Raw genomic sequence first — 24,995 nt, forward strand, 5'->3', positions numbered from 1 at the left:
AGGACTGACTAGAGCATAAAGTACAAAAATAAGTTGCAAGAGAATTGAAGATGCAATAAAAGGGAATTCAAGCAATTAAAATTTAGAGCAAGTATTTACATAGAAAGGTAAAAGTCAATAAGCATTCATAATATATATTCAAAACTATAAAAATATATCAAAAGATAAGACAAACCAAAGTAAATGCTCAAGGTTATAATTATAACCATAAAAAGCAACTAAAATGTACTGAAACTGTCATCAAAGTTTGAAAACTTAATAAACAAATTACAAAGAAAACTAAAAATAGAAACTAAAACTAAAACTAAAAATTGAAAACTAGGACTAAGACTAAGAGTAAGCTACTGCTATTGCTATTATCATCTACTGTTGAGTCTATTGCTGTAGGGTCTACTGGTGGTACTGGGCATACTACCGTAGGCTCTGCTTCAGGTTCAGCTGCTACTTCTTTGTAATTAGATTGCTCAGAAGCTATTTCTAAGTTCTCTGTCAAGTCCTTCATTTGTTGAAGCATGTCTTGGCCCCAATGATATAAATTGTTATAAGATTGGGCAAACTTATTATAAAGTTCCAGCATTTATATTTTCTGTTATTGTTTCTTCTTTTTAAGGGATAAAAACCTTTTCTTAAGCTTTCTATCTTGCTTTTTCTGTTGCTTTAGCTACTGCTTACCCAAAACATCAATCATACTTTCTAAACCCTTCAAAACAGTAAGAATCTCACTAGTTTTTGTAGTAGGAGTTGATAGTTGTGTAGATAAGCCAGCCACTTTGGCTTCTAATGATTTCAAAACTGATAAAATCTCTAGTGAGGGTTGTTGTGCTATAAAAGAAGCTGCTTGGGGTACTTGCATTGGGTCTGCTATAACATAAGCACCTGGTGCTGCAGAACCATTAGCATCACTTTGCTGCCCCAATAACAAATAAGTGCTCCCTCTCTTCTCACATTAGTCCATGTGAAACAGCATTGTGCTTTCAAGAAAAAACTCACTAGAAATTGGAACCAGCTTATACAGATTAACTTTAAAGCCAAATGATTTGGCTTTGGCTATTGTACAGCCTCTAAATATTATATCGCCAGTAGATTATCTACTGACAATTTGGCACCAATGGGTAGCCAAAAAGTGTGTTGTGTTAACTGGCTTTTTCTCTTTCATTCCCCATAAGAAAAATAAATCTCTAGCACCTTTTATGCTATTGTTATGTCCTCTTCCTAAGACAGTGTAGGAAATGAACTTATGAAGGTATTTCAAGATGAACCTTTGTAGTCCATTGCCTATAATAGCCTCCATATGGAGCTATTTCTTTCCAAAATTATACAGGATCATATATAGGGCCTTGCCACTCAATATGTTTATATTCTTTATCTTTAAAGCCAAAAATAGCACTCAGGGAACCCATATCTAGTTCTCTATCTATGCCAACACACCTAAAGTGTATCAAATCCCTATGCTTTGCTACATCAAGTTTGAAATCCAACCTTAAAGAACTCAAAATTTCTAAAGTGAGGTCTGCATAAATAGGTTCTTTAATCCTAACAAACTCGTCTAATTCACTGCATCTAAAAAAGCAAACATAGCATTATGAATTCCCGATTCCCTTAAAATTTGTTCATCCATATATTTTATTGTTGAAATGGGCTTAGAGGCTAAACTCTCATAAGTATTTTTCATATCAACATTCTCAAAAGCCTAAGGTAGAGGAGAATTTACCTCCTCAATGTCATCCATGGATGTAAAAGGTGCTGTTAAACCCTTAACAGGCTTAGAAGATGTCATTTGAGGACCTATGTGTTAGTAGTATGCCCTAGAGCATATCATTTAGTATGTATCTTATACATATTTTTATTAATAAAAGGCATTTCCACTTTTTCGTTTACATAATATATTTATGAGTAATAGAAAAGGTCCATTGATATTTTGTTAGAAATATTATTCTTAAGTTGTTAAGAATATGAGTGACAATATTTCTAGCACGAAGTATCATAAATAGGTTCACAATCGAGGATACTTCATAATAAGGACATGACTTATCCAGAAAGATTGTATTCATGTTTGTTCCCAAGTTATTTATATGAGATATAAATAAGATGGAATGGTGAGTCTCATGCCATATAACAAACATGATAGGCACTTATAAATGATAAGTAGGCCGAACCAGTGACACTTATGACAAGCACATGGAGTTTATTCTTGTTAATGTTTTGTCATAAATCATATCAGTGCATATAATCTTTAGACCTGAGATAGCATAGTTATCTTGTATATAGGTAGTTTGAGTTTGATACTGCTTTCATACTTGTACTGTGTATGGGTATATGGGCATGTGTTGGCTCCTACTAGTTATATATGGAGGTAGGTGTTGATCAAGATGGAATCCGTTCCTCTAAGTAAATAGAGATAAAATTCTATGTTCATTTAATTGTTCTTGATGTTTCAAGTTCTGGCAGACAGATAGATTTATTGAGAAAGAGTTTACGATGAGAAAATCTTTTTAATCAAGAACTGGAATTAAAAGAGAACATAATATTCATAGCAAATGGAGTTTGACATAAACCATGACTCCAGCTTGAGTTGGGATTTTGTAACAGAGAGATTCTAGTGCATGATAACATATGATTATAGATTCATTTAAGGTAAACCTTATTACTAATTGGGTGGCCATGGCATGCTATGCTAGGTGTTAACCATGGTCTATGAGGTTCATAAAATGATTTAGAGAAATCATTTATGGTAAGAAAGAGTTCTGATGATATTAAGAGTTGATATCATGTCTCATTTCCAATTAGTGATGAGCCTAGTAAGTCACACACATACACAAGTTATCACCTAATTAAATATGATTTAATCAATTAATTAAAGAGTTTAAATTGATTAATTAAATAGGTTTGGTTTGTAATTAGATTGCAAAGTCTCTAGCATGACTTGAAACCAAATCTAGATTATTGGATGTATAATATAAGTTAAATTTATATTTAAAGTGTTTAAATATGAATTTAATTAATGAGAAATTAATTAATAGAAATTAATTAATTAATTTATATTTGATATAAATTAATTAGAAGAAGAAAATAATTATTTTGGGTTAAGAACTCAAAATTAAAACACAGGGGCATTTTGGTCATTTTGCAGTGTGACACGTGGCACCATGAGATGGTGACACATGGCATAACACATAAGCTTGCCATATGTTTTTTAATCATGTAAGATGATTAAAATCAAGATTAAATATAGGTTTGACACTTGGCACAATGTGATTGGGTCACTTAAACCTAGAGCTAATCAAAGGGTGACATGTGGCAAGGGTTTAATGTGTTAACTTAGCTATTTAAGTGTGGTTATGAAAAGAAAAAATAACCAGCAGCCACTCCTCTCCTTTGTCACGCCACTTTGAGGGTTTTCGTCTATTTTTCTTCATCTCTCATCAATTCAAAGAGATTAGCCATCAATCTCTTGAATTAAGAACGCTAGAAATTGTTTCTAGTGTCCTGTTTACATCTCTAATCTCTTAAAAGGCAGAACTTGAATTTCTAATTAATAGAAAAAGCTTTAGAAGCTGTTCAAGGGCTGCCATAGGTGTTCTTGGTGTGGACAAGCTAGAGGGATAACATCTGGTGTCCTGAAGACGAATCTCAAAGGCGCAGACACGCTGCAGTGCATCAAGAGGTTAGTGTAATTGTTCTTGATTTAATCTAGGGTTCTAAAATTAATCTGATTAATTTTAAAATCTTAAATGGCAAATACAGATCCAAAAACATATTAAAAGAGTTTAATATGTTGTTTATCATTGAAACCAAATAGATAAAAAAATAAATCTTGCATGATGCATGTGACCCTAGGTGAAAATTTTTGAATTCAATGGTATAAACTTGTGTTTTTCACGCTTCTGTTCCTTCACTATGGGTGATTGAAAAACAAGTGCTAAAATGCCAAGTGAGGAAAAAGATGTAGCAGACTTGGTTCTCTTGCTCATGGGTTCAGAGGAAACCCTAGGTTAGGAATCTGACTCTATAAGAATGGGTGAAGGAGTTTTCCTCTTTGAAACAGAGGCTTTCTTATTCTACCTACAACTATTTTAATTTTTGTCTTTGGTTTCTCTTTAGCTAACATAGGTTCAAGCATGGGTGGAGTTGTTTGAGGTAAAGGAGTTTTGGTGGGTGTAGTTGGCAGAAGGATTAGAGTAGGGGTTTCAATAGGTGTTTCTTGTGGAGTAACAGGGGTAGGTGGAATAAGTGTTGGGGTGTGGTCTGGTGGTAATGGTGAAGAAGGTGGAGGAGAAGGTGGGTTAGGGTTTGAAGAAGGAGAGCAAGGAGAGGCAATTGCCATTTTTGATGTAGTGTGGCTTTTGGATTTTCAAGGCTTATGGATAGACCACTTTTTAGTTCCATCAAAAAGGCAAGAAACTTCCCTAACTGCTCCTAAAAACTGCTTGGTAGAGGAAATGGAGAAGGTGGTGCCAACTTGAGGTAAACGGATTGAGAAAATGTAGGAGAGAGGGTAAAGAGTTAGAGTTTTAAAGAAAAGCTTTTAACTGGTGACATAGGGTGCTAGCTTAGGGTAAGCTCAAAATGACTTAGGGTAAGCAGGGTTACATAGGGTAGCAACTTAGGGTAAGCATGTGAGGGTTACTAAAATAATGATACTGGGTAGTGGCATAGGGTAAGCACAAAATGACTTAGGGTAAGTCAGGTTGCATAGGATAGCAACTTAGGGTAAATAATATCATCAGCAAATTTTGGCAAGTCTTGATGAAAATGAAGATTTTGCTTAATAAAAACATTTCAAATGCTACCAAAAGCTATCTTAACCCTTAGCAAATACCAAATGCACACTAATACTAGAAAATTAAAAATTTAACCTAAAAACTTTCAAAAACATATCAAACACAACATGAATATGTAAAACTAAGAAATAAAACAGCTCAAAACAAGCATATTCTGCAGACTAAAATTGTGCAGCCCATGAAATGAAATTAAACTTAAGCTTATACTCAAGTAACATCATCAGTAACATCTAAAGCATATATTAAGCACCTAAAACATGCATAAGCAATATGAAAAATAGCTTCTAAAGTAACATGAATAGTAGTATGAATAGTAATATGAAAATCGGCTAACAAACAAATAAAACCATATATATACACTATAAAGGTAAAATTTCAGCAAACATAATTTTTACACTCTAATAAGGCTCAAATTAGTCCAAAATATTAAAATTGATCCTCATTCAAGTTACATTCAACAAAAATACACAAAACACACAATTGAACTTGTGTTACCAAGTAAATCACTAATATAAGCAATTTTACATGAGGTTAGAAAAAATACTATTCACAGGGAAAGAAAATTGCAGAATTTCTTTCTTTAAATTGTTGCCTTTTAATTTTTGCCTCTTTCAACAATTTCTAATTTGCCCAATCTTCATAAATGACCTATAAAAGATAAACAAATGTCACTTTTGAGTTGAATGGGATAAAAACTCAAGTATAACTCAAAAAGAAAATAAATAAGCTATAAAAGGTGAAACTTGAGGCGCCTCCTAAGAAGCACTAAGTTAAGGTCTTTAGCTTGACTTTCCACTTCAAATCACTTAAAGACCCTTATTTGAGGAAATAAGCCATGAAACCTCTACAACTTTCTCTATGGCCTCTCCAACAATATAGTGCTTAAGTCTTTGCCCATTAACCTTGAAAGTACCTGAAGTTTCATTTCATACTTCAATAGCCCCATATGGATATACTTTTATAACTATATAAGGCCCTAACCATCTTGACTTTAAATTTCCAGGAAATAACTCTAACCTAGAATTAAACAAAAGAATTGCATCTCCTTCCTTAAATTCTTTCCTCTTAATGTTCTTATCATGCCATCTCTTAGTTTTCCTTGTACAACTTGGCATTGTCATAAGCATCAACTTTTATGTAACACCCCAATTTGCATAGCCTGGTATATTTCACTATTCCAGTGACTAGTGTCGGTCTAGATAATTAAGGGGATTAGAACTACATCTAAGACACCTAGAGAAGCCTTGAATACAAATAATTAGTAATTATCAATTAGTTAAGTATAAATAAGAAAACAGAACACAAGAAGTTAAATGAGCCAAGAGTCACAGCGATGGGTGACCTTCTCAGGAAGGACTGCGAAGTCGATTTAAACTCAAATTTCGAATCGTAAAATGTGACGCTATGGTCCTTAGGACTATTGCGAACATAGTGGAAAAGAGAAAATCACGAAAAAAAACTATTAAGCTAGTGAAATAATTAGGTCAAGGATCCAGAAGAAATATTGAATTATTTGCAAACCGGATCGAACCAGTGAGGGGCAATTTGGTCAATTTATCCCTAGAGCTGACTCCTGACCTAACTGTCCAATAAAATCAGAGAAAAGAAAATTTTGGAATTGAGAATTAAATTAAAGAACTATTGAAAAATTAATGAAAATGAAAAAAAAAAGAAAATAAATTAATGACCTCATTAAGATGACATCATGCATGACTTCATATTTAATTTTAATTTAATTACTTAATTTGACTAAGTCAAATTAAGAGACAAATACACAAAAAGAAAAGAAAAAAAAATTAGTCATCTTCCTACTTTCCCGTCCACACTCTCCCTCTCTCTCTCTTTTCTCCTTAGTTCCTCCACAGCCATGAAAATTCAAGCTTTCAAAGCTTGAATCAACCCCATAAATCCCACAAATTTCTTGTGTAAATCTTATTGTTGGATCTTGGCAAGCTTATTGAGAATAAAAAGAAAGAAGAAATTAGAAGAATTAGAGCTTTTGGAAAAACTTCAATTGAAGTAAGTTGATCCAACCTTTTCTTTAAGTAAAAATGTTTGAATTAGAGTAGAAATGGATGAAATAACATGAAAAATTGAGAAAATTATGTATGAGAACAAAGATGTAAATTTCAGCCAGCCATGGGATTGTGAAGTGTTGATATGTTTTAGTTCAAGTAAATGTGTATGCAAGCCTAATTGAGCATGTAGATGTGATTGGCACACTTTGATTTGATGAATTTTGATAAATTGGAAATTAGGGTTTATGGCACTTAGGGTTTGGGTGAAAAAAATTGTAAAAAATGATCACTTGATGCAAATGACCTCATTTGAGTTGAAAAATAGTCAATTGTGACTATTTTTGGTGTGTATGAATTATTGAAAACAAGTTTAAATTCGGATTGGAGAGGGTCAATCTGCAGGCAGCTTGACCTAGGTCCCTTTTAGGGACTAAAACTGAAAATTTACCAACCCAATCAGTGTAAGGCCAATTGGGAATGAAACTAGACACAAAATGGCAATTTTTTCATTCAGGAATCATGCCCAGAAAGTGACCAAAACCTAGTGAACAAATTAACCAAATCCGGACTTAGGCAATCTGACTTGTATAAAAATGACCAAATGAACAGTGTTTATTCATTTGGCCATAACTTGGGCTAGGGAGGTCTAAATGACCTGAAAATTTACCAGTATAAAGTTGAGATATAGACATAAAACTTTCATGAAGAATACAAACCCAAATTATGCACTTAATCAAGTCATTGAGCCACCCAAATTTGGTTACTTAAAACTGCCAAAACCCAGAAATTTGCCCAGAATTCTGGTTAAGTCCAATCCGGCAGCTATGATTCAAATGGCTATAACTTGAGCTACAAAACTCCAAATGGAGTGATTCAAAAAGGAGAATAAATTTAAGACAACAAGGAACAATTTCTATGAAGAAAACTTAGCCAAATTCTAACAGCAACATAACCAATGGAATAGTGCAACTAAGACACTAAAACTGAAAATTTGCAATTTTGCTTAAAAGACCTAAGTTTTGAGAAAATAACCAAAACCAACAAAATTGGTGACCAAAATGTGGTATGTGAGGATAGTTGGAGTTCCCATACCTTTTAAGTATAAAAAAGTCAATATTTTGACATGAATAGTAACCTCAATATGAAAATTTGTAAGAATGTAAGTTTAAACATATTGGAATTAGTTATTGGAATTGTTATGAAGTAAAGATACCGAGACACTATAAATTTTGTGTTTCAGCTGAAAAGACTCGGAAGGTCTAAGAGACTGAGTCAAGGCCTAGAGGCGACTCACGTCAGGTTTGTGCACAATAAACCTTATTTAAGCATTTTATCATTGAAAAATTGATTTAGTACACATTATGAAATTTCTATGTTAATTATGAGTTTAGGAATTTTTGTGTTGCCACTTTGTAAATGAAAATGTGACTTTGGAAATTTAATGTGATTTGCATGAAATATTTGAACAAATTACTTTAAATTGATTTCAGATTCACACTTAGCATGACAGTGACTTATTATTCCTCCTCCATTTTTGGGGTTGACATCGATTATTTTCCTCCCTCTCTGGTTTACCAGTTGAGTTTGTAGATCGGATGAGTACTCATTAGCTAGCTAGCCACCTCCCTCATTGATTTCGATTAGTGGGGTTGTAGATCGCTTTGTCGTGGTGTACAACACAGCATTGATTGGAAATTTTGTGTCATGGCTTAAGTTTATTAAATTGTTTGACCAAAATTGTGCTATAATGAGTTTTGATGATTTGTGTAATATTTAAATTGTGATTTATCAATGAATGTTTTATGTACTATATTTCAAATTTTTATTGTGTACCACTGAGTATTTTTATACTCAGCGATAGCTTATTTTGCTGTCGCAGATAGGAGCAAGGAAAAAGCAGCAGAGTGAGCTACTGAACTGGAAAAGCCTTCGCTGATCTTTTGTAGGGGTATTTATTTATACACTTATAGTTAATTGATGTAAATATTATAATGTTTTATGTATCAATGTAAAGTTGAGCAGTTGTATAATAAATTATAATAATGATATTTTGGACTTTCTTTTTGTAAATTAGGATTTGTATTTGTAAATTTCGTACTATGTGCAATGTGAATGAAATTGTGAAATATTTTGAGATGACAAATTTTTGGTTGCATTGTGGAATGAAATGGAATTGAGTTGATTTGGGTTGGGATTTGTAAAAAAATTTATAGGAAGTGCTTTTCTCAGGTATTTGAAGAATTATTTTCTCAAAATACAGATGGCACTCTGCCGAAATTTTTATAAAATTTACGAAAAAATAAAATGGGACAAAAATTTCAAGTAGTTTTAAAACTTCGAATAAATGTTTTTAATTCCTACCAAAATGCTCACCACTTCCAAAATGTAAGAAAATGGTTTTAAAATCCCTTGTAGTGTACTTAATGAGTTATCGGTAGATGAAGTTCGGTAGTTCATTAGGTATTCTACGGGATCATGTTATGCCTTACAGAGGGGTAAGGTGTGACATGTTTTAGTAGTATCAAAGCATGGTTTTGCAATGAATTTTGACTATGTATGTGAATATTTTTTTTTTATAAATACAACTACTCAAGTGTCTTTAATTGATACATATGAGATATTTACATCATAAATATGCTCTAACGGAGGTCAACCTCCTTGTGTTTGATCTCAGGAAGTAGAAATTTTTGGGAAACGAAATGGAAGAAGGAGATCATTCCGTGGAACAATCTGTTGAGGCTGAGGTCCAAGGGGAAGCCCCAGCACTCCAGAACGTGAGTGGGTCAGCCACTCCAGCTCCTACTCTAGCGCCATAGTTTTCTGCTCAGTTTGCACAGTAGATGGCTGCATTTTTCCAACAAATGGCGGGAAATGTGCCACCTCAAGCTCAAATGCAAGCAACCATAGCACAACCACAGCCCTCGGCTCGACAATATGAAAAATTAATGAAATTTGGGATCACCAAGTTTAAGGGCACTGTGGATCCATTGGAGGCAGAATAGTGGTTAGAGAGAATGGAACGGGTTTTCAGAAACCTACAGTGTGTAGAAGAGCTGAAGTTTGAGTACTTTATTTCTCTATTGCAAGGGGATGCATATGAATGGAGGAAGACCATCCCCCACAGCCTGGTTGAGCCACCTGTGTTAACCTGGTCAGACTTTTGGAGGGAGTTTCGACAGAAGTGGGTCCCTGATGCTTATGTGGATATGAAGTTACAAGAGTTCCTAAGTTTGAAACAAGGGGACAGAACCATAGCAGAGTATGAGCGGGACTTTTCAAGGCTAAGCACTATGCTGGAAGCTTAGTCTCCACTCCCAGAGATAGGTGTAAGCGGTTTGAGGCCGGGGTAAGGCCGAATCTGAGAATGCAAGTTGTGAGCTTCCGACATCAGAATTTCTCTGAGTTGATCTCACAAGCCCTGGAGCTGGAAAGGATAGAATCAGAAGGGGCAGTGAAGAAGGGTACACTAGAGAAAGAGAAGACTGAAAAGACTACTGGACAAGCACCTGAAAGTGGTTCAGGGAAGAGAAAGCAGTTTGGAGGATCTAGCTCTCCCAGATCTGGCAGAGGCAGATTCTCTGGCCAAAGACCACCCCAGTTTGGTCAACAGACCCAGTAAGCACACTGAGGAGCTCTATCAGTACGGCAGTGTGAAACTTATGGTAGAACACACGGTGGGGTTTGTTTCAAGGCCACCAATGCATGTTTCAACTGTCGAGGGAGCGGACATTTTGCCAAGGATTGTACTAGTCCGCGCCGATCTAGACCTTCTGTTACATCTGAGGAATCAGCCCAAGTCTCTGTACCTAGAGGGTCACAGCCAGCTGGTAGAGGTAGAGGCAGAGGTAGGGGTCCTGGTAACACTCCTGGAAGTCAAAGTACTGTTAACCAGCCAGTACCCAGTGGCACACCAGTCAGAGTGTATATAATGCGTGAGAGGGAGGAGGCTGAAACGTCAGACGTAATAGCTGGTATTTTCTCCATCCTTGACCAAGATGTATATATGTTGTTTGATCCTGGCTCCACACATTCGTATGTTAGTGCTAGTGTGATGTGTTGTACTGCTATTCAGTGTGTACCAATGGACTATGATGTGCTAGTAACTAGTCCATTAGGCTAGGAGATCAGGGTAAATAAACTATATAGGGATTGTCCTCTGGTGATCCAAGGACACACTTTTCTGTCTAATTTGATTGAAATGCCCTTCAGAGATTATGACATTATCTTGGGCATGGATTGGTTAGCCAGACATCATGCAATGATTGACTGTAGACTAAAGACAGTCACTTTTGGTCTTCCTCAGTATGGTGATGTAGTAATACACGGGGAGAGGCAGTTATTACCGTCAAACATCATTTCAGCTTCACTGGCCAGAAAAATGATTAGGAAGGGGTAGTCCAGCATTGAGGGACATTCCTACGGGATGTGACTTTCAGAATGTATTTCCTGATGAATTGCCAGGATTACCTCCAGAAAGAGAAGTGCAGTTTGAGATTGATGTTATGCCTGGTGTGAACCCAATCTCCATAACACCATATAGAATGGCACCTGCAGAATTGAAAGAGTTGAAAGTGCAGTTGCAAGAGCTGCTTGACAAGGGCTTTATCCGCCCTAGTGTGTCACCTTGGGGAGCGCCAGTGTTGTTTATTAAGAAGAAGGATAGCACTCTCTGGTTATGCATTGACTATTGGCAGTTGAATAAGGTGACAATAAAGAACAAATACCCATTGCCCTGCATTGATGACTTGTTTGATCAGTTGAGGGGTACAGTTGTGTTCTCCAAAATTAACCTGAGATCAGGTTATTATCAGCTGAAAGTACAAGAGTATAGTATTTCTAAAACTGCCTTTAGAACCCGCTATGGCCATTATGAGTTCTTGGTCATGCCATTCGGGTTAACTAATGCTCCGACTGCTTTTATGGATCTGATAAACACTATCTTTAGACCATGCTTCGACCAGTTTGTTGTGGTATTCATAGATGATATATTGGTTTATTCGAGGAATGCAGAAGAGCATGATAGACATCTGTGCATTGTACTGTAAACTTTGAGGGAGAAACAACTATATGCCAAATTTTTGAAGTGTGAATTTTGGCTGAAAGAAATATCTTTCTTGAGGCATGTAATATCGGTAGAGGGCATCAAGGTAGATCCAAGTAAGATAGAAGCTGTCCTTAATTAAAGGCCACCCAGAAATATCACAGAGATTCACAGTTTTCTGGGTTTAGCTGGATACTACTGTAGATTTGTGAAGGGATTCTCCATGTTGGCATCTCCATTGACCAAGCTACTTAGAAAAGATGTGAAATTTCAGTGGACGGATAAATGCCAGCAGAGTTTTGATGAATTGAAGAGGTGTTTGATTGAGGCTCCAGTCCTGACTTTACCTACACTGGGTAAAGAATATACAGTTTATAGCGATGCTTCTCACAATGGGTTAGGCTATGTATTGATGCAAGATCGAAATGTCATTGCCTATGCATCACGCCAGCTGAAACCGCATGAGAGGAATTATCCAACACATGACTTAGAGCTTGCAGCTATTGTGTTTGCTCTTAAGATCTGGAGACATTATTTGTATGGGGAGAAGTGCTATATCTACACAGATCATAAGAGTTTGAAGTATTTAGGCACTCAGAAAGAGTTGAATTTGAGACAGAGGAGATGGTTAGAGTTGATAAAAGACTATGATTGTCTGATAGACTATCAACCAGGGAAAGCTAATGTTGTGGCTGACGCCTTAAGTCGCAAGACTATGGCAAGTCTACGAGTTACTCCTTTGTCTATGGTACATGAGATGAGATCATTACATGCCAGCTTAGAGATTAATGATGAGGGGCAGACAGCAGTTGCATGGCATGTACAACCAGTGTTGAGTGATCAGATCAGAATGGCTGCTCAGAATGATTAGAAGTATCTGAAGCTGTTGGAAGAAGTCCAGTAAGGCAAGAAACCAGAATTCTCAATTAGAGATGATGGTCTACTGCTACACCAGGGTAGAATATGTGTTCCTAATGATGATAATTTGAGGCAAATCATTTTAAAAGAAGCACATGAGTCTCCTTTTGCCATGCACCCTGATGGTACAAAAATGTATAGAAGGCTAAAGGAGCATTACTGGTGGATGGGTATGAAAAGAGATGTGGCTGAATTTGTTTCCAAATGCCTAACTTGTTAGCAAGTGAAGGCAGAGCGCCAAGTACCCACTAGGTTGTTACATCCACTATCAGTACCAGAATGGAAATGGGAGAGAATAACAATGGATTTTGTGATGGGACTTCCGAGGATACAGAAGAGTCATGATGCAGTATGGGTCATTATTGATAGACTGACCAAGTCTACTCATTTTCTCCCAGTTCGGATGGACTACAGTTTAAAAAGATTGGCCAAGTTGTACATTGATGAGATTGTAAGACTACACGGAGTGCCAGTATCCATCGTATCAGACAGAGATCCTAGGTTCACTTCTAGATTCTAGAGTAGTCTTTAGAGAGCCCTAGGAACTAGATTGAACTTCAGTACGAAATTCCACCCACAGACAGATGGCCAGTCTGAGAGGTAATTCAGATCTTCGAGAACATGCTACGGGCTTGTGTGATTGAGTTTGAGGGCAGTTGGGACATGCACTTGCATTTGATTGAGTTTGCTTATAACAACAGCTACCAATCAAGCATTGGAATGCCTCCATATGAAGCTTTGTATGGCAGAAAATGCAGAACTCCCCTGTGTTGGGATGAAGTAGGTGAAAGAAAGATGATTGGGCCAGAAATTGTTCAGCAAACTGAAGAGAAGATCAGATTGATCAGAGATCGACTCAAAGCTGCATCAGACCGTCAGAAGTCCTATATTGATTTGAAGAGAAGGGATATTGAGTACACAGTGGGTGAGAAAGTATTCCTCAAGGTTTCCCCATGGAAGAGGATTATGAGATTCGGCATAAAGGGGAAACTGAGTCCTCGCTTCATTGGGCCATATTAGGTTCTGGAAAGAGTGGGTCCTTTGGCATATCGATTGGCACTACCTCCAGAGTTGGAGAAGATACATAATGTCTTCTATGTGTCCATGTTGAGGAGGTATCAATCAGACCCACCTCATGTACTGCCAATAGAAGAAATTAAAGTAAATCCAGACCTCACATATGAAGAAGAACCCATAGAGATTCTGGCTTATGAGGTGAAGCAGCTATGGAACAAGCAGATCCCATTAGTGAAAGTTCTGTGGAACCATCATTCGGGCTAAGAAGCTACTTGGGAATGAGAGGAGGACATGAGCAGACAGCACCCACAGCTGTTTAGAGACTGATACCAGGTAAAATTTTGAGACGAAATTTATTTTAAGGAGGGGAGAATTGTAACACCCCTATTTGCATAGCCTGGTATATTTCACTATTCCAGTGACCAGTGTCGGTCCGAATAATTAAGGGGATTAGAACCACATCTAAGACACCTAGAGAAGCCTTGAACACAAATAATTAGTAATTATCAATTAGTTAAGTATAAATAAGAAAATAGAACACAAGAAGTTAAATGAGCCGAGAGTCATAGCGATGGGTGACTTTCTCGGGAAGGACTGCGAAGTCGATTTAAACTCAAATTTTGAACCGTAAAATGTGACGCTGTGGTCCTTAGGACTATTGCGAACACAGTGAAAAAGAGAAAATTATGAAAAAGAATTGTTAAGCTAGTCAAATAATTAGGTCAAGGATCCGATAGAAATATTGAATTATTTGCAAACTGGATCGAACCAGCGAGGGGCAATTTGGTCAATTTACCCTTAGAGCTAACTCCTGACCTAACTGTCCAATAAAATTGGAGAAAAGAAAATTTTGGAATCGAGAATTAAATTAAAGAACTATTAAAAAATTAATGAAAATGAAAAAAGAAAAGAAAATAAATTAATGACCTCATCAAGATGACATCATGCATGACTTCATATTTAATTTTAATTTAATTACTTAATTTGACTAAGTCAAATTAAGAGAAAAATACACAAAAAGAAAAGAAAAAAAAAATTGGTCATCTTCCCACTTTCTCGTCCACACACACTCTCTCTCTCTCTCTTTTCTCCTTAGTTCCTCCATTGCCATGAAAATTTAAGCTTTCAAAGCTTGAATCAACCCCATAAATCCCACAAATTTCTTGTGTAAATCTTATTGTTGGATCTTGGCAAGCTTATTGAGAACAAAAAGAAAGAAGAAATTAGAAGAATTGGAGCTTTTGGAAAAACTTCAATTGAAGTAAGTTGATCCAACCTTTTCTTTAAGTAAAAATGTTTGAATTAGAGTAGAAATGGATGGAATAACATGAAAAATTGAGAAAATTAGGTGTAAATTTCAACCAGCCATGGGATTGTGAAGTGTTGATATGTTTTAGTTCAAGTAAATGTGTATGCAAGCCTAATTGAGCATGTAGATGTGATTGGCACACTTTGATTTGATGAATTTTGATAAATTGGAAATTAGGGTTTATGGCACTTAGGGTTTGGATGAAAAAAATTGTAGAAAATGATCACTTGATGCAAATGACCTCATTTGAGTTGAGAAATGGTTAATTGTGACCATTTGTGGTGTGTATGAATTGTTGGAAACAAGTTTAAATTCGGAATGGAGAGGGTCAATTTGCAGGTAGCTTGACCTAGGTCCCTTTTAGGGACCAACACTGAAAATTTTCCAACCCAATCGATGTGAGGCCAATTGGGACTGAAGCTAGACACAAAATGGCAAATTTTTTATTTAGGAATCATGCCCAAAAAGTGACCAAAACCTAGTGAACAAATTGACCAAATCCGGACTTAGGCAATCTGACCTGTATAAAAATGACCAAATGAACGGTGTTTAATCATTTGGCCATAACTTGGGCTAGGCAGGTCTAAATGACCTGAAATTTTACCAGTATAAAGTTGAGATATAGACCTAAAACTTTCATGAAGAATACAAACCCAAATTATGCCCTTAACCAAGTCATTTAGCCACCCAAATTTGGTTACTTAAAATTGCCAGAACCCAGAAATTTGCCCAGAAATTTGGTTAAGTCCAATCCGGCAGCCATGATTCAAATGGCTATAACTTGAGCTACAAAACTCCAAATGGAGTGATTCAAAAAGGAGAATAAAGTTAAGACAATACGAAACAATTTCTGTGAAGAAAACTTAGCCAAATTCTAACAGTAACATGACCAATAAAACAGTGCAACCTAAGATACCAAAACTGAAAATTTGCAATTTTGCTTAAAAGACCTAAGTTTTGAGAAAACAACCAAAACCAACAAAATTGGTGACCAAAATGTGGTATGTGAGGATAGTTGGAGTTCCCATACTTTTTAAGTATAAAAAAGTCAATATTTTGACTTGAATAGTACCATGAATAGCAACCTCAACATGAAAAATTGCAAGAATGTAAGTTTAAACATATTGAAATTAGTTATTGGAATTATTATGAAGTAAAGATATTGAGACACTATAAATTTTGTGTTTCAGCTGAAAAAGACCTAGAAGGTCTAAGAGACTGAGTCAAGGCCTAGAGGCGGCTCACGTCAGGTTTGTGCACAATAAACCTTATTTAAGCATTTTATCATTGAAAAATTGATTTAGTACACATTATGAAATTTCTATGTTAATTATAAGTTTAAGAATTTTTGTGTTGCCACTTTGTGAATGAAAAGGTGACTTTGGAAATTTAATGTGATTTGCATGAAATATTTGAACAAATTACTTTAAATTGATTTCGGATTCACACTTAGCATGACAGTGCCTTATTATTCCTCCTCCCATTTATGGGGTTGAGATCGATTATTTTCCTCCCTCTTTGGTTTACCAATTGAGGTTGTAGATCGGATGAGTACTCATTAGCTAGCTAGCCACCTCTCTCATTGATTTCGATTAGTGGAGTTGTAGATCACTTTGTCGTGGTGTACAACATGGCATTGATCGGAAATTTTGTGTCATGGCTTAAGTTGTGTATGAATTGGCAACACTATGTTTATTAAATTGTTTGACCAAAATTGTGCTATAATGAGTTTTGATGATTTGTGTAATATTTAAATTGTGATTTATCAATAAATGTTTTATGTGCTGTATTTCAAATTTTTATTGTGCACCACTGAGTATTTTTATACTCAGTGATAGCTTATTTTGCTGTCGCAGATAGGAGTAAGGAAAAAGCAGCAGAGTGAGCTACTGAACTGGAAAAGCCTTCGCTGATCTTTTGTACGGGTATTTATTTATACCCTTATAGTTAATTGATGTAAATATTGTAATGTTTTATGTATCAATGTAAAATTGAGCAGTTGTATAATAAATTGTAATAATGGTATTTTGGACTTTCTTTTTGTAAATTAGGATTTGTATTTGTAAATTTCGTACTATATGCAATGTGAAAGAAATTGTGAAATATTTTGAGATGACAAATTTTTGGTTGCATTGTGGAATGAAATGGAATTGAGTTGATTTGGATTGGGAGTTATGAAAAAATTTATTGGAAGTGCTTTTCTCAGGTATTTGAAGAACTGTTTTCTCAAAATACAGACGGCACTCTGCTGAAATTTTTATAAAATTTACGAAAAAATAAAATGGGACAAAAATTTCAAGTAGTTTTAAAACTTCAAATAAATATTTTTAATTCCTACCAAAACGCTCACCACTTCCAAAATGTAAAAAAAATGATTTTAAAATCCCCTGTAGTGTACTTAATGAGTTATTGGTAGGTGAAGTTCAGTAGTTCATTAGGTATTCTACGAGATCATGTTATGCCTTACAGAGGGATAAGGTGTGACATCTTAACTGCTCCAGTTCATTCAATTGCAATATTCTCTTTTCTCCAGTAGCCTTCAAATCAAAATTTGGTGTCCTTATGGCCCAATATGCTTTATGTTCCAACTATAAAGGCAAGTGATAAGCTTTTCTATAAACTAATCTAAAAGGGGTTGTACCCATGGGAGTTTTAAAAGCAATCCTATAGGCCCAAAGAGCATCTAACTTTAATGACCATTCTTTTCTTGAATTACTCACTATCTTTTAAAGAATCCTTTTTAACTCTCTATTTGAAATCTCCACTTATGGATGGTATGGTATTACAACTATATGCCTAACTCCATATTTTTGCAATAATCTCTCAAACTGATGGTTGCAAAATTGAAAACCACCGTCACTTATAATGGTACGTGGAGCTCCAAATCTTGTAAAAATGAATTTCTTGAGAAATTTGACTACAACCCTAACATCATTGGTTGGAGATGGTATAACTTCAAGTCATTTGCTCATATAATCTACTCCAACCAATATATATTTGTTCCCAAAGAATGACGAAAAAGGTCCCATAAAGTCAATACCCTACACATCAAATAGTTCCACTTCCAATATGTTTTGGAGAGGCATCTCATCTTTTTTAGAGACATTTCCTATCTTTTGAAATTACTTACAAGAACTCACAAAATTCCTCACACCTCTAAAAATATGTGGTCAAAAGAACCCTACTTGAAATATTTTTACTGCAGTTTTTGAAACACTCATATGACCATCATATGGTGAAGAATGGCAATCTCTAATCAAATCCTTTATCTCCTCATTAGCTAAACATCTCCTAATCAGGCCATCACCACATCTTTTGAACAAAAATGATTCCTCCCAATCATAATCTCTCACATAAAATTTTTTTTTCTTCTGTTGCCATATCAAATCGGGTGAAAGGATTCCACACACCAAATAATTCACAAAATCTGCATACTAAGGGATTTTTACACTAATGGTTGCCAAAAATTGCTCACTAGGAAAATAATCATCAATTGGAAGTTTTTTCCCCAAACTTTCTCCTTGTTCATGCCTCAATCTAGATAAATAATTAACTACTACATTTTCTACTCCTTTCTTATCCTTAATCTCCAAATCAAACTCTTGAAGGAGTAATACTCATCTTATCAACCCAGGTTTAGCCTCTTTCTTCTGTAAAAAGTATTTGATAGCTACATAATCTGTGTACACTATTATCTTTGAACCCACAAGATAAGACCTGAATTTATTAACTGCAAATACCACCGCCAAAAGTTCTTTTTTGGTGGTAGCATAATTTACTTGAGTATCATCCAAAGTCCTACTTGTATAATGTATAACATACACATTCTTATCTTTTCTTTGTCCTAAAACAGCCCTATTGGCATAATCATTTGCATCACACATTAACTCAAAAGGTAATGACCAATCGAGTGGTTGCATAATTGGAGCAGATATCAAAGCCTCTTTTATCTTGCAAAAAACATTCATACAATCCATATCAAAATTAAATTCCATATCGTTACTCAATAAATTAGTGAGAGGTTTAGAAATCTTAGAAAAATCTTTAATGAATTTTCTATAAAATTCAGCATGTCTCAAGAAACTCCTCACCGCTTTCACAGATGTTAGGGGGGATTTTCTCAATTAATTCTACCTTTGCCTTGTCTACCTCAATACCTCTGTTTGATATAAGATGTCCCAAAATAATTCCTTCTTGTACCATAAAATGGCACTTTTCCCAAGTTAAAACTAAATTAAACTCTTCACATCTCTGCAAAACCTTAAACAACTTAGATAAGCATTTATCAAAAGATTTACCAAACATAGAAAAATCATACATGAACACTTCCACAGTCTCCTCAACAAAATCATAAAAAATGGACATCATACATCTTTGAAATGTGGCTGGGGCATTAGATAATTCAAAGGGCATCTTTTGATATGCAAAGGTGCCACAAGGACATGTAAAGGTGGCTTTATCCTGATCATCTAGGTGAATAGAGATCTGAAAGAACCCTCAATAGCCATCCAAATAGCAAAAATAAGAATGATAAGCTAATCTCTCAAGCATCTAATCTATAAATGGCAATGGAAAATAGTCTTTCCTAGTTGCACTAGTTAACTTCCTATAATCTATATACATTCTCCATCCAGTTACAGTTCTAGTAGATATTAGTTCATCATTTTCATTTTTTACTACTGTGATGGAACCCTTTTTGGGTACAACATGAACTAGACTTACCCAAGTGCTATCAGAGACTAGGTAAATGATACCCGCATCTAGCAATTTCAAGATCTCTTTTTCACAACCTCTTTCATATTTGGATTCAATCTTATTTGTGACTCTCTAGTGGCTTTGTGATCATTCTATGCATGCACATAGAAGGATGTATTCTTTTAATATCATCAATGGTGTAACTTTTGCATCCTCTTTAGTGATGTTGTGGATCAAACAAGCTTCCAAGGGATCTTCAAAATGTTGCTTTCTGAATACTTCTTCAACCAACTCATCTATCATGTCAACTCTCAAACATGAATATGAGTTATCTTTCTTTTTCGTTGCTTGAAATAGATTAAACTTAACTTTTTCTTCCCCAACTTCCAATGTAAGCCTTTCATTCTTTACATCAATTATAGCTCCAGCAGTAGCTAGAAAAGGTCTGCCAAGAATAATAGGAATGTGTACATCCTCTTCCATTTCTTATACTATAAAATTCACTGGTATGAAAAACTTTTTAACTTTCAAAGGCACATTCTCAATCAACCCATCTGGAAATTTAATATACTTATCTGCTAATTGCGGTGAAATGGTGGTAGGCTTCATTTTTCCAATCTTTATGTTCTCATAATGGACAAAGGCATGAGACTAACACTGGCTCCAAGGTCACACAAAGCTTTATCTATACTGACATCTCAAATGTGACATGGTAATGAAAAACTACCAGGATCTTTCAGCCTGTGTAGAAGTTTATTTCGCAAGATAGCACTATTTTCTTCTGTAAGAGCTACTGTCTCAAATTCTTCCAACTTCCTCTTGTTAGACAGAATTTCTTTCAAAAACTTAGCATATGAAGGCATTTGTGTTAAAAAATCAGTGAAAGGAATAGTTACATGCAAAGACTTTAACACCTCTAAAAATTTCCTAAATTGTTTATTTAATCTTGCTTTCTGAAATCTCTGTAGGAATGGTAAAGGTGGAATATAAGCCTTAAGTGCCACATATTTAGGTTCAGGTTCTTCCTTTTCATTCTCCTTCTCTTTACTTTCTTTCTCTTCTATTAAAATCTCTTCTTGAACTTCAACTTCTCTATCTCCTTCTCTAGTTTTCTCTTCCTGAATTTTTTCTTCAACCTTTTTGTCCCCACCTCCTAGTATTTTGCCACTTCTCAATATGATAGCCTTGCAATGCTTCTTTGACTTTTTTGGTTGGCTAAGAAGCTTCCCAAATGCTTTACTATTTTAAGAGCTTGCTTGTTGAGCTATTTGATTCTCTAACATCTTGTTGTGTATTGCCAATTGATCCATTCTAGATGTTAGTAGAGCAATCATATCTTGTTGACTTTGACGGCTTACTAGTAAGGTCTCAAGCATAGCTTCCAATCTAGTTATGTTGTTTGGTTGTGCTTGTTGTGGTAGAGGTTATTGTGGTTATGGTGGAGCACGTTCATTTTGAGGTTTAAGAATTCTAAGAGGAGAACCTATATTTTGCTGAAAATTCTGATGTTGTTGATATGCAGGAGGTTGTTAAAACTTATGATGTTGTCCTTATCTACCTTCCTAAGAAAAATTGGGATGGTTTCTCCATGCTGGGTCATAAGTAGCAGAAAATGGGTTACCAACTAGCCCTTGATTGTAGTTCCCCACATAATCCACCTGTTCACTTGAAAAGTCTTGACCAAAGAAGGAAAATTAGTAGCATAATTCACATTTGTAGCTCCAACACCTACTAAATTACTTGAACCTTCAATTAAAGCATCTACTTTCATGCTCATTTTATCCATCTTCCTTGTCAAAGCATCAAACTAAGCATTAATCATATTCATGGCATTAAGCTCAAACATACCAGCTAGTTTCTTTATCTCGTTCCTCTCACAACTCCACTGGTAGTTGTTATAAGCAATTTTATCCAAAGTAGAAAAAGCTTCATCTTCAGATTTCCCCATAAGATTACCACCAAAAGATGCATCAATTATTGTAATGGCCCGGCCCACTAGTGATACTGTCCGCTCTGGACCGAAGCCCTCATGGTTTTAAAACTCGTCACTAGGGGTTATGAACCTCCAACTTATAAACCCAACATCTCTCCCGTGTTTTGCCGATGTGGGATTTGCCTAGGGTGTTACAATCCGCCCCCCTTATGGGACTCAGTGTCCTCGCGGAGGTTTGCCCCACCATCACTCAAGGTTGCACGCGGAGCGGCTCTGATACCACAAATGTAATGGCCTGGCCCACTAGTGATACTGTCCGCTCTGGACTGAAGCCCTCACGATTTTAAAACGCATCACTAGGGGTTACAAACCGCCAACTTATAAACCCAGCATCTCTCTCGTGTTTTGCTGATGTGGGATTTGCCTAGGGTGTTACAATCCACCCCCCTTATGGGACTCAGTGTCCTCGCTGAGGTTTGCCCCACCATCGCTCAAGGTTGCAAGCCCTCATAGTTTTAAAACCGTGAGGGCTAGTGGGCCGCCATTACATTTGTGGTATCTCTAATGCGGTGTGTGGTGTGAGAACGCGTGGGCTTGTCACGACTCAGGGATAGGGTTGGGACGTGCTTGTTCAACCAGCTACGCACTGGGGTGGAAACTTCGTGTCCCACATCGGAAATGGGAAGAAAAGATTTGGGCCATATATGTGAGAGCCTTCCTCATCTAGTCAGCGCGCTTTTGGGAATGAAACCTCCCAAGGGACAAATCCATAATGCCCACAGGCCAAAGCTGACAATACTGACTGGAGATGGATTGGGCTGTTACAATTATACTTCTAATAGTTAAAGAAACACCATAATAAAAGTGCTAGATAAGCATCGACTTAGGAATCCCATGGTGTGGACATCTCTTTTGCAAATCCTTGTATCTCTCCCATGCTTCATACAAGCTCGCATCATCTATAGATTTGAAAGAAGTTAGCTCATTTATTAACTAAACTGTCTTGCTTGGTGGGAAATATTAAGCTAAAAATGTGTGAGAAAATTTATCCCATATTGTGATAGAACCCAATGGTAAAAAATGTACCCCACCCCCCCTCTCTAGCTCAGTCCTTCAGAGAAAAAAGGGAATAATCTGAGTCAAATTACATCATCAGAAACTCCATTTATCTTCAACATATCACTAATCTCAAGAAAGTATGCTAGATTTATATGTGGACTTTCAATTGGACTTCCCCTAAATTGTGATTATTGTACCATTTGACAAAGTGTAGGCTTCAATTCAAAGTTATTAGCTTTTACTCTTGGTCTTGTGATACTTGGCATAAAATCCCCAATGTTAGGATAGGTATAATCCTTTACAGAATAGTTGTTGACATTGTTATTATTGTTAGCCATTGCTTCCTATTGTTGCTCTTGTTCTTATTCTCTTTATTGTTGTTCTTGTTCTTGTTCTCTTTATTGTTGTTGGGCTCTAAATTTATATTTTCTCCTCTTAGCTTTACCTCTCAAAGCTTTAGTTGTCTTCTCTATTTTTGGATCAAAGAATAAATTGATTTCTTCACTACTTGCTCTTTTCATAAAATAAAAGTATTTAAAAAACAAAATAAACAAATTCTCAAAGTAAAATGGTAAAGAAAAATTAAAAATAAAATGCTCAAATTAACCAACCCAACAATCATTCAATATCAAACAAATATTAAATCCCCAAAAACAGCGTCAAAAACTTGATGTTGGGTATCTGTAAATATACAAGCCGTATCAAGTAATAAAGTCATAAGTCAAGTATTGTTCCCACGAGGATTTTCATTTGAGTACCAAACTATGAATGAAGAGATTATTTGGGCTAATGATAATGAAAGTAAAGTGTAATGTAAATAAACTTGATGAATTTGATAAATCTAAGCAAAACAAGTAAATAGCAAAGTAATAAATTCTTAAACTACATGAAGTTGAGCTAAATTAACAATGGGTAATTAAAATCAAAGACCAATTAATAGTAAAGATGATTCCACAGTTGGGGTTTATGCATAAATTAATTGAGATATATCTTGGTTCATCCAATTTTAAGAGAAAAATAGAGTTTAAAGGTCATTGATTCTAAAATCCTTTGATATCTTTTTCAAACAAATCAAATAGTATTTTAAAAAAGCCAAACTTACTTTAGTATGATATTTTATTTACTTAAAACACGTTAAGTTTTGTAACTAATCAATGAATCCTCTTAAATTCCTAGTTTATTTCTAAATTTAGGTGATTTTAAGTTCTAATATTTGATTATCTATTAATGATTTTCATCTTTTGGTCCTTTAATCAAAGATTAAAAATAATACCTAATGGACACTAATATTAGGCAAGTAAAATAGATACATAAGGAGAAGAATCAAAACTAATCTGAAATAAACCAGTCCAAATTCACAAATTAATCTAAAATGTAGTTTCCAACTATGAAATCTAAAGATTTTACTAACTCATGGTAATATTTACAAGAGAAAATAATGAAAAAGTAGAGAAAAATATGATAATAGGCTAAAAATAGAAAAATACAGGTAGAAGAATCTGAAATCTCTAAACTCTGGAGCTTAAAAAAGGTCTCTAGCAGCTCCTCTTATCCAGAGTTAATGGCGTTCCTCTTGTCTTTTCTTTTTATTTATTTATTTTTTGTTATGATTCTTTCTTCTTCCAATAAAAACTAGAAAAAGATATTTTTATATGGTCCCAAAAGCTGCCCTAAAGTAGGTCTAAAAATAGATAAGGACAAATGAATAGATAGGAGATGTGGTGTAGAAATTTTCAGGTCAGCATAAATTTTCTCATTTCTGAGTGTTTGCTAATAAAGTTGCTTAACCCTAAGCAACATCTTAAGCAAGTTTCAAGTTCTACATTGCCTATAGGTACAAGGTAAGCAAGTTCTTCAGCGAATCATGACAGATTTTATTTTTCAAAGAATTTCAGCTGTGCTTGACTTTTAGCTTAACCCGAACCTCATATTAAGTACCATGAGATACCCTAAGAAGGATCTATGCAACTTCTCATGCAAATCTCGGCAGGTATGATGTTGAAAATTTTGAAGATGTTGGAATTTAGTTGCACTTGACTTGCTACTTACCCTATGTCATAGGCTAAGCATTGTGACATACCATAAGCAACACCATATGCAATATCTTAAGCAAATCTCGGCATGTTTAATTTCCAAAACTTGATTTCTTATACTCTTTGTCATTCTTCAAGCTTCCAAATCTTCTCAAATCATCTCCTAATGCATTATTGACCTTCAATTCACC

The 24,995-nt window shown here is 35.4% G+C and overlaps 1 non-coding gene across 1 annotated transcript; it reads left to right on the forward strand.

The window, feature by feature from the left end:
* Positions 1–22,601: 22,601 nt before the first annotated feature.
* Positions 22,602–22,707, forward strand: LOC131174185 (small nucleolar RNA R71). The gene has a single exon (XR_009144433.1). It is a non-coding gene; the product is annotated as a small nucleolar RNA R71 (small nucleolar RNA).
* Positions 22,708–24,995: the final 2,288 nt, after the last annotated feature.

The sequence above is a fragment of the Hevea brasiliensis genome, chromosome 15 (genome assembly GCF_030052815.1).
Source record: "Hevea brasiliensis isolate MT/VB/25A 57/8 chromosome 15, ASM3005281v1, whole genome shotgun sequence".
In the NCBI taxonomy this organism is placed as follows: Eukaryota; Viridiplantae; Streptophyta; class Magnoliopsida; order Malpighiales; family Euphorbiaceae; genus Hevea; species Hevea brasiliensis.